This window comes from Pogoniulus pusillus, chromosome 6 (genome assembly GCF_015220805.1).
Source record: "Pogoniulus pusillus isolate bPogPus1 chromosome 6, bPogPus1.pri, whole genome shotgun sequence".
Taxonomy (NCBI): Eukaryota; Metazoa; Chordata; class Aves; order Piciformes; family Lybiidae; genus Pogoniulus; species Pogoniulus pusillus.
In genome coordinates, this window is record NC_087269.1 from 22,462,356 (window position 1) to 22,481,892 (window position 19,537).

Consider the following 19,537-nt stretch of genomic DNA (forward strand, 5'->3'; position numbering starts at 1 on the left):
GTTCTTTCTCCAAAAGCAGAAATCCCTCAAAGAGATAATGCTTCCCAGTACTCTCCAGCTACTCCAAAGGCAACAGTTAAAAGTTATCACTTATCCTACAACACTTGAGTATACAGACATATAAATCAAGCACAAAACCAGCCCATCACAGAGCAGTAGCAGAATACTTCATAATCCCAAACAACATCTAATGCGAAATGCTTTCAGATATAAGAATTAGTTTAAGAAAAAAGATTGATTTTTTTTATACCACCCTTAAGCTTCTCATGGAATCAAATCAATTAAATTGGCGAGCTATGATCAGGTAATTGAAAAACATTTCCCAGAAGACACACATACATACCATTAACAAGAAACACAGAGCTAAGTAAGAGAGAACAGGAGTCTACAGTTTGTTTTCTGTCTGGAACTGAGGGACAGGGTGTGACATGATGACTTACCTTGTTTTCTAGGAAGGGAGAACTACCCTGACCTTTATTGACAGACAGATTATGCCTAGCAGCCCTCCTAGCCTTCCTTCCACTTCAGTCCTGTGCATCTCCCTTATCCCCAGTAACACACTCATCAACACTGACCTTTTATCAAAAGCCATCTTTTAAAAAGCTAGGTGCAGTGGCACAATTAGGCCCTGATAAAATGAAAAAAAAAAAAAAAATCATTCCACAAAGCCAGAGTAACTGCTAATGCTCAACCTAAAATGTTTTCTACACTTGTCCATATTCAGCGACACAGAAATTGGGAAGCTCTCTGTACGACAGGTGAGAGAGAAAAAATTGCAACTCAGGGATTTTTTCATTTATAGCAAACAGTGGCAGCCTGGCTATTTTCAAACAAAACTATTTGTTGAACACAATTAATAGTTAATAGTATAAATAATAACTTGCTTCTCAGTCTAATTTATGTAACATTGATCCGCATGGTGCATCTAAAAGATTACTTTTCCACTTCCGCGCCCTCTTTTTTAAATCTCAAAGGCCTGAAAATTGTTTGAAAGGAGAAAAAGCTGTATTCAGAACTTCCCCTCCTTCATTCTTTTCATTTAGAACATCATGTTGTCTTATTCTGTAGTTTTCTTAAATACCTTAGACACAGACTTGAAGCTCCTTCTCTTGTCTGTGTGAGCAAACTGTTAAACCCTGGCAAACAACAAATTTTATCCCAAATATTTATTCAGGTGTTCACAAGTTTGGGGGAGTTGATTGTTTGTTTTAAACTTTTTAAGCCATCAGAATAAAAAGACCTCTTCCCTGGACAGATTCTCATCTTTCATTCTCATAATATTCCTGAGATAATTCTACCAGTTCATTAATTATGCATATAGTCTGGAAGAAAATATTTTTTAAAAAGGAAACAAGAGACGCTGTTTTCAGAGAAAAAAAAAATGAAAGCAGAAAACAGAGGGACCCTTTGGGAGTTTTTACACAGCACAGGAAGGAAAAAAAATCCAACCAACCAAAAAGAAAAAAAAATAGTGTGGGGGTTACAGAAATTAACAGCCCTCTGCTTGAGGACAACCATCTAGCAGGCACTTAACTGCAATCATATCAGAAACAGAATTTAAATTCAAAGTTACATTTTCTTTTTAAATATTAAAGTGTCAGGAAGGGAAATTATCATAAGATTTGCATAACAAATTAAATTTCTTTCAATTAAGAAGTATTTTTAAAATCTAGAAAGGGTTGGGTTCTGGTTTTTTTTAGATTAATGAAGGAAAGCAGTTGCTGCATAAGAATCCATCTGACAGGAGTATGTGTGCTGAATCTCTTGTGCCTCCAGCAAACAAATTGTATTTGTTTTCTTTTTCTTCAATGCTCCTCTGCTCTCCTAATTTGGCCATCAAAAAGTTAACTGAGGACTAGTCTTCTACAGTAAATGGAGTTGGGATAACTCATTGTCTGGAGTAACCAGAGAAGGATAAACAAAACAAAAAGACACAGCTTTTATCACTCTGCTGTACCTCCACCATGCTTTGATATCCAGATTGTCCTTTTATTCTGGCTGGGACAGCACAAAAGTCTCCCAGTCCACAACTGGGACTCCCAGCCATGAGAGCACAACTCCCAGCAGAGAGACTTGTTCACCTTATTTTGTTGCAGTCAAGATTGTGTAGAGCTTTCAACGTAACACCCTATCTGTGGTAATGCAACCCACGCCAGTAGATGCCACAACAAAACAAAAATAAAGACCAAAAACAAAACCCACAAAAAACAACAAGCAGTTAATTCTGCCATGCCCACATTCCTGCCTGATTCTGAGCTGACCCTTAAAAATAAAAAAGCCAGGTGGAAACTGGTAGAGCTAAATACCCTTTAGCTACAGGCTGCTTATCCTTAACAATGCTAATCAAATAATGCTAATAATAATGCTAACAAAAAACCTACATGGGGACTTCAGAAGCATGTGAATGCTGTGGCATACTGAGTGAACTCAGCATTACTCATTCTGAAATTCTTGGAAAAGGGATCTTCTAAGGGAACCATTTGGGACCTTGGGAAGACCTATGGTACTCGTTACCTTTATGTGACTTGTAAGTCATGCAAGTGTCTGGCACACAAAACGATCTGGGGGAAGTACCTTAAAAGAACAAAAGTCCAGGATACACAGTGAATGGAATTATGTGTGACTATTGAATTATTAGTGACTGAATAGATGCCTCTCTATTAGTCTGCTTCAGAGTCCTCTGTGCTATCATTGTTGTGGGCACATAAACAACACAAGCAACTCTTTATCATACCAGGACACTTCTTCCTCTTATTCTCTGTTGCATACAACTGAAAAAAAAAATTCTCTCAGACTCAGATCTGGCCTCAGGTTAGGCTCCAAGTATTTCAGCTATGCTTTCAGTTCAGGTCTAAGCATCAGGCAAGAGCTATATGCCCAGCTGGGGTTACAATGCAGCTCTTCAAGTCAGTGGCTATTACAGCATGCAGCACACATACAGAACAGTTTAATGGAAACAAAAGCCATCAGTGGGAAGTTACAGCTTTTACAGGAACATATGGTCCACAACCACTCAGTGGCTGTAGATGTATTTATCTCAACGTTTCATGGAGAAGAAAGCAAAACAGACTTGAAAGATAACATACATCACACTTCTGAAACTCTTGTGCCTTATAGACATGCACAAAACACCAATCAAATGAAAGAAAACGTAGGAAGCTCCAGTAGAGTGGAAAGTTATGGTAGCCGAGATGATTAAGTCAACTTCAGCAACAATTTTATTTTCCCACAAAGATAGTATCTCACACATCTATTGTAATTTCCACTCCCACAAACCACACACAGTGAAAGTTCCTGTTCTCACTCCAGGGAACACAAGACACTTCTAAGGTAGGTTACAAAAGACCCTTAGAACTGTGCCTTTACAGCATGTCCAAAATAAGGGGATATTGCCAGAGTTCATGTTTCTTTACATTTGCAAAGTGTCATGCCTTTACAGCATGTCCAAAATAAGGGGATATTGACAGAGTTCATATTTCTTTACATTTGCAAAGCGTCACGCAGAGATAGCCAGAACTCTTGCTCACATTTTCTATTACAAGTCCACTAACTAATTTGCCATGGATGATATCACAATCAGCATGCACCCAGCAGAACTGCCTTGCACAGTCATCAACACTGTGTCCTGCATCATTTATGTTTTTATGAACATCAAAATATTGGATGTGGACAGAACATCCCTTTCCTACCCAAAAAGTCACCTTGAAGACTATAACAAATAAACCAGGGTTCTTCATGTACAGCAGAAGGCAACTCAGACTGGAGAGCAAAAAACCTGTAGCCATATCAACAGGAGAGTGGAAGCATAAGAGAACATCGTGCAATTCACCCATTACTCTGCTCTATATCAGTAACAGAGCTGGAAATAGAAGTTTCCCCTATTAGACACCACATTAAGAGACATGACAGGTGCTTCATGGAGCCCTGTTCCAAAGCATGCGTCAGATAGAATGTGGGCATAATGTCACAGAAAGGCAAGGAAGGGTGCTGAGACAGTCTCATTTAAGCTTGCCTGATGTAGTTGGAAGTATCCTTGCTCACTGAAGGGGGTTGGACAAGATGACCCCTGAGGGTCCCTTCCAATCCAATGCAATCTGTTAATGTGTGAATGCTTTCCCCTCTCTCTACTCTGTATGCAGCCACCAGCTTGCAGGAGATTACATTTTATCATTCTGTTTTCACCTAACTGATGAAAAGAGGAGGTAACCTAACAGTGACTTGCTTCTACTAAAGCCTTAATAAATAAATGTAGTGATTCCAAGGCTCCTTATTCAATTCAAATTATCTTCATTTCAGTGGGACCCTTCCCAAATACAATATTTATTATTAACTAGTTTGGCCTTAGTTTATTGAGCCATTACAAACAGAATTCAGAATTAATACAAGGATAGTCCACAGTTTGGCACAACACCAATCCTGCAAAAAAACAGACTGTTCAAAAGGATTAAGTTCAGTTTGACAAGGTAACTTTCAACCAGATGCTAGTTCAGCATCAAGAAGTCATCTAATATAAAGAGGTCTGTGACACCCAGTACCTCAGGCAGAAGAGCTCTCATGTCACCCATTGCTATGAGGTGAGCAGAGGGTCTAGGGTGTCCTTGTACTCAGGACTCACTAAGGACTTCTGTTGCCAGGTGACTGAATTCTTGTCTTACCTGATGTGCCAGAGAAGCAGCATGGTATTTTTGAAGGTCAAGAATCCATATAAAATTATGATGGTTGATTTTTCTTTTTTTCATTAAACTGCTAGATTTCACTTGAAGAAACTTCATGAAATTCACTATGAGAGTATATAACCTGGAATGGACCCAACTGCTGAGCAGTGAGCCACTATCCACTAGCAGTGATTCTGCTTTAGCTCATGTAGCAGGGAATGTACTAGAGCATGTGGTTTAAAGCCTGTAAACAGCCTGAAATTCCTACAGACTTCTCCCATCTTCATCACAAAGGTGAAAGACCTGGTGGTCTTGTACTGCTACAGTACTGCAAAATACTAGTAGAAAGATAAAATCTATGATCTAGGACAGATAGGCATGAAATCATTTATCGTAAGATTTTGGTCTTCTTGTAAAAAAAATGAAGCTATGTATGTAGAAACATCCACCATTTCTCTTAAGATAAGGTTTTACAAGCTTTTATACTAGAACAAGGGCCTACCATGAGCCAGTCACAGCCTTTATGAACACCAGGCTCTCTAAACCAGATGATACTATTTATCAAAGAGATTACAACACACTATTTCACCTAAGAAGGCAAAAAAGAGGAGAAATGTCACTTTTAATGAAAAACATAATCAAAACACCCAGTTCCAGAGACAACCAAATAGTAAATTAAAATGTTCACGTAAACACATTGAGATTGGGGAATTTTACAATCCCTAGACCATCAGTAAAGCGAACTGCTCATGACTGGATTTTTCCTGCAGGCTGGTCTCTGGAAGCTGCCAAATATCATCTCTTCATGGAAGTGAATCTCTGTATTGGTGGGGAGAATCACAGGACAAACTGCATGATGTTCAATAGGAGCTTTTAGCAGCTGCTGTGAATCATGCCAACTGAGCCTACAGTGTTGCTTAGAAATAACAAGGAGCTACAATGCCATTTGCAGTATTTCTACATTCACTCTCTATTAATTCCAGGCCAACTTATTTAAATTAAAAAAAAAAAACAACCACACCACACAAGAGGGAGAAAATATTTAACATCCTGCCCTGACAACTGAGTGCACAACCTTTCTGGACTTATTTAGTTCACTGAAGCCAATGAGGTTGTTTCCATCAGGTTCAGTAAGTTTGGATCAGCTTTTGAGTCCCTTGAGCTGACAAGGGCTGGAACACAGCTAACACTTACAGCCTGATGAAACATGAGTCACAAAATACCACAGCTCACACTGTGTCTGAGCTGTAGTGAGTGCAGTATCAGCAGCAGAACATTTGTTTGGGTCAACACAATGAGTGCATGCTTGACGCTATGGTTTTCAGCAGGCACAAATACGCACATCTGAGTGTTTCCATAGCTTGTTTGTTCTAGTAAAAAATAAAGCAAAACAGCAAGAAAGAAAAAAAAGTGAAAGCTGTGAGACAGCAAACGATTGTTGTCCTGTCTTTAATGAGTCTCACAGCATAGCAGGTGATACTCCAGAGGCAATCTCCCAATCCTGTGAATGTACACATTAGGACATTAATGCTTTTAATCCCTCTTCCAAGAGAGAAAATGGAGGAAACAAGTGGAGATACAGAGGTGCTTCTACTCCTGCCAGCAATCTGATCGCAAAAAAAAAAAAGAGACTAGGGTTCCTTTTAATCAAATCTCCACACAAAGAGAAACACTCATGCAAAATACATTGATTGAGGAAAAAGACTTACTGGCAGGAGTGCCAGAGTCAAAGCCAGCTGCAGGGAGAAGGGATATCTTTGCCTCATTCATTTCCTGCACTGAACAGAATGATTTTATATGGAACGTCTGACTGTGGAGTTTATCCCACTTTCCACCCATCAAAGCTAAATAACAAGATTCCCTTCTGTCCCTCCCTGACTTCTAACACATGAATTTCCAGCTAATTTTCTTGCTTGGTAAACTATTTTTCTTACTGCTTGTTTCTAGCACCAAGATACAGACTAGCATTTTTATAGGAGATTATGACCATCACATAAAGATACATGCATCACATTTCTCAGATAATAAGAAATAAACCAGGAGCAACATAATTCAAGTCTAATAATCATTCATTCAGTAGCATAAGCAGAAAGACCAAGGGTCAGTCATTTGCCTTATTCATTAACCATTTATTATTCAATGTGGTACAGTGACTCATAAATTGTAACAGGGAAGAGTCTTCAGGAGCTTTATTTTGTTGTTCTGAGTACAAATAATTTTTAATAAAATAAGCACAGTCTTGTGATCAAAAATTATCTTGTTTTTAGAACAGTGGTCCAGAAACCACCTAGCTAACTGAAGCAGTAAATAATACATATAAAAAACTTATTAAGTATACCCAGGCTTGAAGATCTGAGTAACAGTCTTACAGAGAGTAAGACAGCCACCTCTCTGCGAAGATGTTATTAAGTTTATGTATTTTTTAAGTATTTTCAAGTATTTTTAATATGGGTAACACATTGCATGATTGACTGAATAGTGTCTTATTCATTCAAATATGCACAGAGGAAGTCTCACCAAACTATGCAGACTGCTATGACAGGTTACAAAGTCTGTGGGTTTTCTGCTGCTAGCTTTGTCTCATACCTGCCTGAGGTGCAAAAGGTCTCACTATCAAATGTGTGAACTGTTCAATAATGCCACATCACAGACGAAAGCTGACCTACAAATCTAAGGACAGGGAAAGGTAGCCGCCCACCAGGCCCCACCTGATTCCTCAAACAAGAATCCATGTCAACATCACTAAGCCCCATTGTCTCTCCTAGTCCTACAGATCAGAGTTTTCTCATTTACTTAGCCCAACAGTGTGTTGGGTCAGTGCTGTCTCTGGTATATTTGCACAAGGCCTATTATTGTGAGGACTTTGATCTTAGCTGGTGCTGTTTGAATACAGGTAATAAAATAGAATCTGTTGGGGGAAAAAATGTCAAGAATGATAATATATTGTTCATATTGAAGCACTGTCACAAGTGTGACTATGCACCACTTTTAGGAGAACCACAACATGGTTTATATAGGTCTTTAAAACATCTAGATGTTAGAATGGCAAGCAAAGACCATACAAGTGTTAACGTGCTCAAGATCCTAAGTTCATATGCGAGTGTATTCACATGATTTCCAGTCTGATTCTACGACTGTTGGGGAGTTTTTGTACATTTGTGTAGTTGGCTGTAAAGACACCTAATTCACAGGTACACTAAGAGATGCTGCCTAAGAATAAGGCAAGGCAGGACACAAACCATGTACTCTTCATGAATGCATGCCTACCCTAGGCTTACACCACTGTGCTACCCTTGCTTGGCACATCTCACCCAGAAATCAAACTTTCTGCCACACTGACACTTATTCTACGTTCATATTACTACTGGTGCAATGGGAGCACGGATTTGCTAGACACAAATGTACAACAAATCTTAGGGAAAAATGTAATAAAATAATTTAGTTACTCAACAAAATAGATTCAGAGAGGTACTGTAGAGAAAGCAAGGAGAAAGTGAAGCAAAGATAGTGATGAAACAAATAATTATGCAATCTTTGTTCTTTTTAAAATTTTCACAGGAAATCATCTAATTTCTTAGCATATTTTGTGATTACTTTTTCCTCTGCTGTTTTATAAGAATTAAAGTATCAATAGATAAGATTAAAAGATAAAAAATAAAAAGGTTTAAAATATTTAGTGGATTATTTTAATAATTAATCAGCTTAAGAGCTACTGACAACACAGGCCTTCCAACAGAAGAAACAAAAATAAGTGTCTAGTCACCTATTAAAACGTGTTAGCAGAGTGCTGTTTCTAGCCCTTCAAATGACACACTGCATCAGGAGAAACTACAATACCTTTTTTTTTCTCCACTGAAGCTGTAACTCTGGGGCATATGCAGCTTTTAAATGTCACCCAACACATTTGTGTATGTGGTAGATTCTTTCCCAGGTTTGCTGACTTATGCCCATATGTACGTGATCATAAGATCATATGCAGAAGCATATGATCACAAGCAGTATCTGTCACACTACCTAATGGAGAGGACTCCACTGTAATTCAGAAATCTCCTCTAATGCTTCTGGAGACAGAAATTGTATCCTTGTAGTCTGGAGAGTGAATCCACATACTTCCTGTAAGGTAACCTCAGGATAGGCATTCAGTGAGCCTGCAGGCATCCCAGAGAAAAGCTTAGACACAGTCAGCACTGCGAGGAGACTCTACACAGTACAGCTTCTAGTTATGCCAGCTACCCTTGCAGTGATGATTTCAGGTTGGCATGATGAGGTGGGGATCACTTAAAAATACCCTCCCTGTCTCTCATTGCCTGGTACAAGGACTTGTAGCATTCTTAGGCAGCCTGAACTCATGCTCAATTCAGACACTTTGATGTCAGGTGCTGTTACTAATACCTAGGACCTGGGTCATTCTCTAAGGCAGAAGGTAGACACTGACAGATCATATTAGTTTTTGGCTTTTTCCCCCTCTTACTGAGCACCATCTCAGCTCCCCCTGTCATGACCATCCACATCCCAACTCAGAGTTAAGGAAAAACTGTCAACCGCACCTTCAGCATCCGTACCTGTGGAGCTCAGAGTGGCACGTCTGTCTGCTTTTTCAGAACAGCTTACATTTTGGACTGGCAAATCTCCGCAGATAAACCAAGATAGCTCTAGGCTTTAGGCAGGGGGTCTCTCCGCTCCCCATATATGTATGGTGCAGGCATGAATGTGCTCTGCTTCTCAGAGGGCTTGCAGATAGCTTGGCTGCGCCTTGAGATCAATGCATGAGGTCTAAGCCTCTGTAATGCTTGCAAGTGAGCAAGGCCTGATCCTGTGTCTAGGCCAATGCAAGCGGGTCAGGGCAGCAAGGTGCTGCTGTGGATCAGAGCTGAGTCTAAAATGCTCTAAGTTTCTGAACTGGTAAACAGGCTGGATCTTCTGATCGGACTGAACAGGACTGAACACGTGGTGCTGCTGTGCACCCATCTTTAAAGGCTCTGGGCCGAGATTTGTGGCTTGTTGGACATCTAAAATGACCAATCAGGCTGGCCGTAAGCCAAACCTTGCCCCAATAGGCAATAGAGACATGCCTGGACCTCCCAATGGGGATTACCTGCCCGGACCTCAGGGGTACATGGGCTGGGCGTGTGTGTGTTACACAATCTGTTTACTGCCTCGTGGGTCCTGGCAGAAGAACATGTCTGGGCATGTAGAGGCATGGTGAAGCCTCAGTTTTGAGGCTGCTGCCCCTCCACCACACTTATCCCCAGAACATGAGAATGGCTTTCCATCCAGTGAGGATTAGAGGTTCTTCACATGCAAACAAACATCACCAAAGTTTTCAGAAAAATAATCACTTGTAAAACCAACTCTGTATTCCATGAAATTCTACAAAATCAACCAATAAAAGGGAACTACAAGTGCCACCACTGCAAATATGTGTCTAGCATGAGCAATCACTTGCAAATATATCACCACAGTATTTAGAGAGCTCACAGAGCACGCTATGAAGAAGAACACAGGGAGTAAGAAACACACCTAGTAAAATCCAGTACTATCCCTTGCTTAAATAACACCAATAAATGATAAATTGATAGATATCTATAAATTCACCCAGACAGGGACAGTTTTGTACATATCTCATTTTCTACCATAAATGTTGTGTAAACTCTCCAGTGAACTGATCTGAATATTTTTGGGATAATGGCAGATGTAATTCCACATTACATCAAATAAGATTCTGTTCCAATGCAGGCCTCATTGCTTTTTCTTAGCTCTTCCAAACTGTGACCTTAAGCCAAGGGAGGGCTAATACCACCTTACATGTCACTGCTGCTCGTGATATAGCTGGGCAAAATTCCAAATGCACAGTCCCTAAATCTGACCTTTCTTTCTTAAGGCCTCACATGATAAACTGGCTCTGCTAGACTGAGAAGAACCATGCATGCCTATAATTACACAAGGCATTTGACTATGAGGCCTGGCTCTGCAAGGGCACCACTAGTGTCTCATGTAATAACAATGCTGGTGGGCACTGGCAAGTGGGCCGAAACTCACAAAACTCATTGCTAATTGAACAAATGCTACTTTCAACCTTCAAATGCTAGGATCAATACATACACAGAAAGAAAGAAGCACAGATTAATATTCTGTTATCATCTTCCCTTTCCACACAGTCATCTTCATCCTAATTATGCTCATTATGATCTAGGAAAAACACAACTTCTACTTATATGGATGAGTGTTGCAGTGTTTATTCAAAAACAAAATATGGATGCATTGAATTTATATGATGTATATAGTTGATTCTTTTAAAGACTAGAATAGCTATGCATCAAACCTGTAGGCAAATTATGTTTTCACATATGCTGCTGTTTTCAGTTTTCCCATTTTGACAGAGGCATTGAAACCCTCCAGTCATTACAGTACTGACTAATCTTTGCTTGGTTCTCAGGATAAGAGGGAATGGAATTATTTCAGAAGCCTTCCTAACAAAGAATAATTTTAGCAGAAGTTTGCTTTCAAAGATAAGGGTACTTATTTTTAAATATTTATTGTTTGTAAATAATGGGGCAAACAACAACAATGTGTTACAAGATTGGCTATGCATATAAATTGCAGAAATTGCTTTACCTCTCCACATTTCATTTCATAGAATCATAGAATCAACCAGGTTGGAAGAGACCTCCAAGATCATCTAGTCCAACCTATCTAGAATCAACCATTTCCTTCAGCTGATGGCAAATTTGCCTGCTTATGCTGGCATCCATATATAAGGAGCTGACGTAGTGCTACACTGTAATTCTGCTGCTAAGGGGGCTTCACAGAGGATACAGAATAAACTTGCCTAAAATTCAGTCCAAATCATCTGCTCTTTCTGTGCATGGGTAGGAAAACCAAACACCTAAGTTTACATTATACACATTAGAGTGGTGTAAAACAGAAGAGAGAGAGAATAAAATATTGACTGGCGTGCAGGCATTTACACACCCAAACTCAGATATGAAGTGTCTGATCTGAGAAGCACATAAACCAGTTTTTCTACTTAATTATTCTAATCTAATACTATTTGTTTTTTTTAAACACATTCCAACAAAGAGCATCTATGACGTAGGAATCCAAAACTATTTAACATGCTTCATGATATCTTAAACTATGAGGAGGCATACATAAAGCTATTATTTCTTGTAGTACTTAAACAGCATTTCTCTCTGGGATGGCATGCAGTGTCTGTTTTAGCAACACTCAGCAGCCATATACAACAAAGACAATGAGACACAACTACATCTAGTTAGCAGAGTTACTACAGAGTGTCCAGCCATCACTATTTGAGATGCATTTTGGTATGGATCAATTTTCATGCAAAAAGAACTGTGAAGTACTGAAGAACACAAGCATGTATGGCATCATTATGACACTTTCAAAGAAAGACATCTCCAGCAACACATTTGCCTTTACTGCCGTACTTGACTAAGAACTGTCTTAGCTGACTGTGAAGACAACATTATCACTCCCCAAACTTCTCCTGAAATACTAAGTCAGTCCAAAACCTCCTTATATTGTGGCACATACAAGGATCACAGTACAGTCTGTGCAGGAACAAAGGCTGAAATCATACTGAAGCTGGAGATAAAGTTCACAAATCACTATTTAGATACACAGACTAAGTGCCAATCACCCAAGGAAATGGAAAATGTGAAGGAAAGCATTGGGGTACCCAGAACTGTTGAAACCTCATGCTTTTATTAGGCTCCTACTTTGGAACTCTTGAGTAACATGTAAAAGCCCTAGCATACTCTTTTACACAATAAAACAACTTACCCATGACTGAGGACTTCAAAAGCCTCAATTAAGAAGTTTTCAAAGAAAACAGAATATTATCTATGCTTCCAGTGCACTTCCCAGTGCTGAATAAATACATAATAAAAAAAAAATCTCTTCTGAAAACTTCTCCACTTTTAAAGATGGAAGCAGTTTCTGTAATCATATGAATAGCCACTACTCATATAAATTACACTAAGCAATGAAAGTGCTGACCCTTAACACTTGCACCACAAACAAAACATATTGTACAACCTAATTCCTTAATGCTCATTCACATATATAGCTCCACAGAAGTTAATGGGATTACAGAAGGGTTTGAAGACTTTAGGATCAGGCCAACAGAACCTCTCTGGCTCACTGAAAAAGCTTCATCAAAGAAACAAAACACAACACCCACCATGAGAGATGTATGTTATAGACATTACTCAAAACAACACAAAAGCATCAGCATCACTGCTTTGATATTCCTATCTGCCCTGCTCTGTAACAGACCAAAAAGGCATTTAGTGAAGGATCAGAAAACTAAAAAGCAAAAAAAAAAAAACCACCACAGAAACATAGAAGAACAGATAATTAACCAGTGTCTTTCTCTGCTGCAGGATACCACTGAGGCAAAGCATTATGTAGTAGTTTCATCAATTAATTAGCACATTGTATACCATAACACATCAGAATAAATACTGTAGCCAGCATCTGCTGCTACTTCTTAATAATGACCCAAGTGTCTGCACACACACGTGCCCAGATACACATACACAGACCACATACTTAAAAAATAGGACCTGTAATTTGCACAAAGGTTTAACATTCCTGTTTCTTCAGATTGATTCAATCTTTACAAAACCAGTAAACTTGTAATTCAACATTTGCAGAGCACTTCAAAGTTTCTCGGAGCTCTCCACTGTCCCTCCTCTCCCCAAATATTTTCCCTCCCCTCCCCAAATATTTTCCCTCCCCTACAAACAGAAAAAAAAACCAAGAAAATACCTGTTTATCACATGACCTTCCTTTAGAGGTATCTTTATATTTGTACTCTCTGAAACACACAGGTACTGAAGATAGAGCATGGAACTCTTCCTGATTTTTAAGACAGCCTTCTGGGCATGTGAAATTTATTAGCCACTGTTTATTTCTTCTCATAGATGGTTTTGACTTGGGCTTGGGTGTAAATGCGTGCTTCTGTTTACAAAACATCTGATGTATTCCAAAAATGGCACCCTTGCTGTGTTTTGACTGCCTAAACACCACCTTTTTTTAAATGGTATTATCAGTTAATATCTACTTTGTAGAACAGGATTATCTTTTAAAATAATTACTCCTATTTGAAGGTAATAATTACTAAATAGTAAGACAGAGTGCAAAATAAATGGGAGTCTTTAGCTACACTAACATGACACACATTTTCTGTACGTGTATACATCCAGCAGAACCAACATGGTCCAACCTTTAGAAGTCAAGAGATATGAACACTGAGCAAGCTAAGCCTCCCCTTGCCTTCCTGTACTTTCTAGATAGGGGACAGATACTGTCACGTTTTATGACATGATAGCAACAAATACATCAGAAAAAAAATCAGTAGCACAATCCATAGATATAAAACACTAATATAGCAAATATTGCTCCAGAACAGCAGCAGAAACAGCAGTACCAAGCAGAATAATGAAGCAGCAACTAAGCAACTGCAAGTATGCAAACACTGATCTTTAGGTAGAAGAGTGAAGAGCAGTTCCTGCTTGTAACATATTCCACCAACAATCATCTGGGCTGCACTCTGATCTCCTTCATTTGAAGGGTACAATGAATGGATATGTAGCTAGAAGATGTAGCAACCATGGCACTTACTGGTTAAAAACCAAACATGGGTAACAGCAGGAGCAATTTTGCTGAAATGAGATCTGCACAGCAGGGCATGCATAGCTTTTTTTAATTACCCTAATAGCCTAATAAATAAATAAGATACAGTTGTGTCCATGGTAATCACGTTGGTGATTTTTTTCTCCCCTCCCTTTCCAAGAAACCTTTGGAGAGATGTAGCCATAACAGGGCTGCAGAATCCGATCTGTAAATAAAAAACTGAAACCTAAATGAAGTCCTTTCTGTGATAAGATTTAATTAAAACTACCATGAGTTGTCAGGCATCTAAGCCATCTAACATTCATCAGGCACTCGTGATAGCTGAAGCTGCTGCCAATTATTTTATACTCCTGAATTTCCTATTAAAAGAATACAAGGTATTTACACCTCTGCAAAGAAACACACAAAATACAAACCCTCGAACGACAGAGCGAGACTAGCCAGTAGCCTGTTCTCCACTTAAAGCCCCAATAGTTTCAACCCCTGCCATTCTCAGATTCTGTTTTATTCGAACTACAGCAAGTGTTGGCTTCCTAAAGTACAGTGTTCTCAGCATGTCACACGCAGGGCAGCACCCATGCGCCGCTGACTTGGTAATTGCATTATCTGAAGCCACTGATGAATGAACAACCGTAATGCATACATCCTGGGTTTAGCTCTCTTGGGATAAGGAGATACAGACTCCCCACACCAGATTCGCTCAGTTTGCTGAGTCCCAGAGCATACACAAAATGCCCGTGTGCATTTCCTCTCATTTCAAAAGCAACGTTGTATTCTGCTCCCCCTTCCCACTGACAGAAAAACAACATTTCTGTTTACGTACACGAGAAACTCATTCCTAAATCTACTTCTCTGTATGTGCAATCTATTTTACCTGCAAATAACAAGGTTTGAATAAAAACTTGCAAAAATTGTAGTGTAACATCGACTGCATCTCCAGATACTAGAAAAAAATACAGAGAGGCGCTAATATCCCACGGCATAATGGCCCTTTAAAGAACACCTCGTCCTTATGGGCATAAATAATTGCAAGAATAAAATGGAGCCAAGGCGATTTTCACTGCGGAAGGCGGGGAGAACTGACCGGCTGCAGCAGCTGCGGAAGCCGCGGCTGTTCCTAAAAGTTAAACGCGGAGACGAGCTTACCTTGGGGAGGTAGCGGCAGCCTCCGTGCCCGCCAAGACAGGACGCCGCAGCCCGGCTCGCCCGGGCCCTGCCGCCGCGGCTCACCCGGCAGGCGGCGGCCGCCACTGGGCGCCGCCACTGGGCACCGCCCCCCGCCCGGCAGCGGCGCGGGAACCACCCGCTCGGCGCCGGCTCCTAGCGAGCCCTGTTCGCCAGCGCGACAGAAAAAAAGCGAGAGAAAAACAGGCCTGCGCTTCCCGGTCGGGTAATATAATCAAACCCAGCCCCGAGGAGGGAAATGAGCGGAGCGGCGACCGCCCCACTAGCAGACTCGCCGAAGGGGGGATGCGGCAGCCCCTCGTCCAACCTGTTGCGTGTGTGGGTCGTTGTTGGCACCCGGGGTGGTGGAATTTGCTGAAGGTTAAGATCCGAGAAAGCCGTTCATCGGTGCGGATAGGTACCAGGCTGGGCAAGCGGTCAATGAAGGGATTTTCAGTGCAGCCATTGTCGTACCGATTGCACGCTATACAAATAATAAGGAAGTAAGGAGGAAGAGATGAATGAAAGAGGAAGAGACGACTGTGGTTTCTAAATCACTGAATGCTTCATCGGGCAAAGATCAAATAGAGGAGAGGGGAAATCACTAACAAATCCTTGTCTCATTCCTTGCCTTGCATGGAATTACTGTTGCCGTTTTGGTTTCATTAACGCCTAGGGTACTACTCCTGGATCAGCTTAGGTGCCCCACAAAAGTGGAGGAAAGCCAGTCTGCACTCAGCAGTCTGCGCAAAACATTTAAAGGTACCAGTGCACATAGAAGGCCTGACTGTGCTGTCTTTGTGTAAGGAGAAAACACGGTGGACATAAAGAGAACTTCATCCTTTTGGAGCTGTCGTGACATTTTGTGTTCTTTTTTGTCTTCAGCTGTAACAATATTTTCTTTCTCGCTTTCAAAGTTATTTTTGTCCTTCATATACTGATAGCCATAGGAATCTAGTTTATCTGCCTTTATTTGAATACTACCCACAAGTAAGAAGTATCACCAAATAATTCAAAGCAATTGCCAAAAGATATAAATTAGATGTTAGCTTGTGAGTTAAGTTTGATAAAAGATCAAGTATGTTTTGTCTCAAATTGCCAGAAGACACAAGCGAAGTTTAGCACCAAACTTCACTCCCTCTAAAGGCACACTAACATCTCAACGGCAGCTGGGAAAGCCTCCTTCCCTTCGGAGAGATGAATACATACAAAAGGCAGGGTAGCTGCCTTCCAGATGGGGACCGGAAGTTTGCAGCAATGATCTCGAGCAGCCCTCTGCTTCTCACAGTCCCCAGGAGAGAGGAACGTGACCGTCATCTCAGAGCAGCATGGACAGACAGGCAATCTCAAACCTGAAATCCAGCTTGGCTGGGGAAAAAAACACACCGAAACCAAAACCAATCAACCAACCAAACAAAAGCCTACCAAACCCACATGTTTGTTTCTCTTTCATCTGACAAAGAAAAGGGTGATAAAATTCATGGTATCCTGCCAAAATCATTGAACCCACTTAGGCATAAAACCTGGTATTACCCAGGCTGAATGGCATCCAGGAGAGAAAAAACCAAAAAGGTTGAGATTTTATTCACTGGTGTTTCTACCCCTCAAAAAAAAACCCAAACCAACCAAACAACAACAACCCCAAACCCTGCATAATAAGAATAGCAGTCTGTGAGAATTACTCAAAGCAAGGCTTGGGGCTGACCTAATAGCTGAAATGCTCCATTTCAATTTAGAGGCTTTCTGAAGTGCACAATGTGTGTCTGAGTGTGTGTATACATCTCCATGCAAAAGAGGCAGAGCCCAAAATGCAATGTATGTAGACAGCCTGTTCATCATTTTAGCTGTGATCTCTCCTGACCTGTTCATGGTCTGTAAGGGTTGTTTGCCTGTCTTTGCTCTTGAAACAATGCTTATAAGGACTCACTTGAGTATCTTTAATTTAAGTGGATTGAGGAGTTGCTAGTTTGTACCTAGAGCCAGGAATGTTAATCCACCAATCTAGAATAGCTGCTCTGTTCCAGGCTCTCACATTGAAAAAACACACAGATACTTAGCAGGATGAGTTGCCCTATCAGGCAGATCCACCAGTAGCACAAAGCAAAGCTGGCTGTGACCTTTCTATCACATTAGCACCTCTCAGTACAAGAGGTCTTAGACCTCATGTTCAAAAAATAAGTAGACATGGCACTTTGGGACGTGGTTTAATGGTCAAGTTGGTATTAGATTGACAGTTGGACTCAATGTTAGAGGTCTTTTCCAATGGAAATAATTTTATGATTCTGTATTTTTATCTGTACTGTTAAAATGCTACTCCTGTTATCCTTAGAAAGATTATACAGTTGCTTATGGACCTTGTGCAGTGCTACAAATGAATAGACAGGATCACAGGGAATGCATGAATGAAGATCTTTTCTGCTTGCAACAAAAGGTTCAGGTCTGTTACAGTATAGGTTTATCATTGAGATGGCCAGCAATGTAGTCCCACTCACAGCGGCACGCAACTGCAAGTCAAACTGTGGAGAAGCTTTGATTTAAAATGAAAGCTTACTTACACAACCCAGTTTTCAACACTTGTCAAGCTTTCCTGAAGATCCACTAAGTAAGAGCGAATACTTTTCAAAAACTGCACTGAAAACAAGCATGCACCATTTGGCTCATACCGATAAAAACTCCATCAATCCATACTCAGCCTATCTGCAAGAAACCAGCATTTCTTTTGTAAAAGGAGAGGGTTTGTATCTTACTGCTGTCAGCAGGTGACTACAGATGTCCATCTGCCACATGTTTGTGTAAATAGCAAGCATTTGTCTCCTGAAATACCCCATCTTCCCACTCTGCTCCAAAGCAGGAAGCCAGCCTTCCTCCTCGTGCCTCTGCTGCATTAATAAAAGCCAAATATCTGACTGTTATATTACTAGCAGCCACACTAGTAAGATAAGTCAGTCTAAGATGATGCATGAGCTTGAGAGCATGAACACAAGTATGTAGCAGGGGCAGTCATTCCATTAGGAAGTGAACTCAGCACTTCCTGCAAGGGTCTGTGTTACCAGAGAGACCAAATGTTCTATCACAAATTTACGATTAGAATCCAATGCAGAGGCAGCTCAGGCTGAATGAGATAATATTCCCCACAGAGATCATGTCTTCAGCAAACTGCCCCAGAAAGTAAGGACTTTGTTCTCTTGAATGATGTCTCATGAGCAGAAGTACAAGAAGAAAGCCAGCACTGCTGATACTTCAGGTAGAGGCCTCTAAGAACAACTGCCTAATAACCTTCAGTGATATCAATTGACAAGCATCCCTCTCTTTAAAGGGTTTGTCCTGTGTGCAAATACAAAGACTGCATCACACTTACAACTCTGAGACATTACCCTGGTTCTATGGAATTTTAGTGCTAATCTAAACACCCTCACTGAAGCAAGATAAATGTAATGCCTAAATAACTGCCGTGAGAAAACAGAGATAAATATATTATGGGGGCCAGACAAAAAGCACTCAAAAGTATCTCAGCATCCTTCTTACTAGGAAGACTTTGAATACACTGCTCATTGGCTTCCCCCACCTTTCCACTGAAACTGTGAACTGCAAGTTTTAAAAAATAAGAGTGATGCTTCACTAGACAGTTAGCATTTGAGTCCAAATGCTTGTTCCAGGAGCTGTGATACCTGTCTTGAAATTTTTTGGTGTTCCCACGAACCATGTAGCTTGCTAGACTCTTAATGAAAAATGTTTATGTGTAATAAACATACAGGCACAAATACTCCTAGATTACTTAAATTTGTGTGACTTCTGTGATTATCTTTCATGAGTTTATCATATTGGCCAGGCTGTGCCTCTAGGTTATGTTAGAGGAGGCACACATTAGATCTTTGGACTGCTGCCATTTAGTGCAGGAATGGGGATCTCCTGTGTTAGGTGGCACCAGAACTCGATAGGAGAGAGCTTGTTAGCGGCATGCTAGCATGGATCTGAGAGGAATTAAAGTTAATTCAAACCCAGGTAAACCTTCCACAGCACTGCCATTTCCACAGCCATAATTAGAGTAAAAGTGCACT

General features: G+C 40.4%; 1 protein-coding gene across 33 annotated transcripts in view; it reads right to left on the reverse strand.

The window, feature by feature from the left end:
• Window positions 1-15,580, reverse strand: part of SORBS1 (sorbin and SH3 domain containing 1) — a 187,137-nt gene extending 171,557 nt beyond the window's left edge. For 19 of the 33 annotated variants that reach the window (XM_064144865.1, XM_064144880.1, XM_064144879.1 and 16 more), the window contains exon 1: window positions 15,462-15,579. The gene's annotated coding sequence lies outside the window, so the exon portion shown is untranslated. Of the gene's footprint in view, window positions 1-15,461 lie in introns of all 33 variants that reach the window. The other 14 variants (XM_064144862.1, XM_064144863.1, XM_064144867.1 and 11 more) reach the window with 2 other exon arrangements.
• Window positions 15,581-19,537: the final 3,957 nt, after the last annotated feature.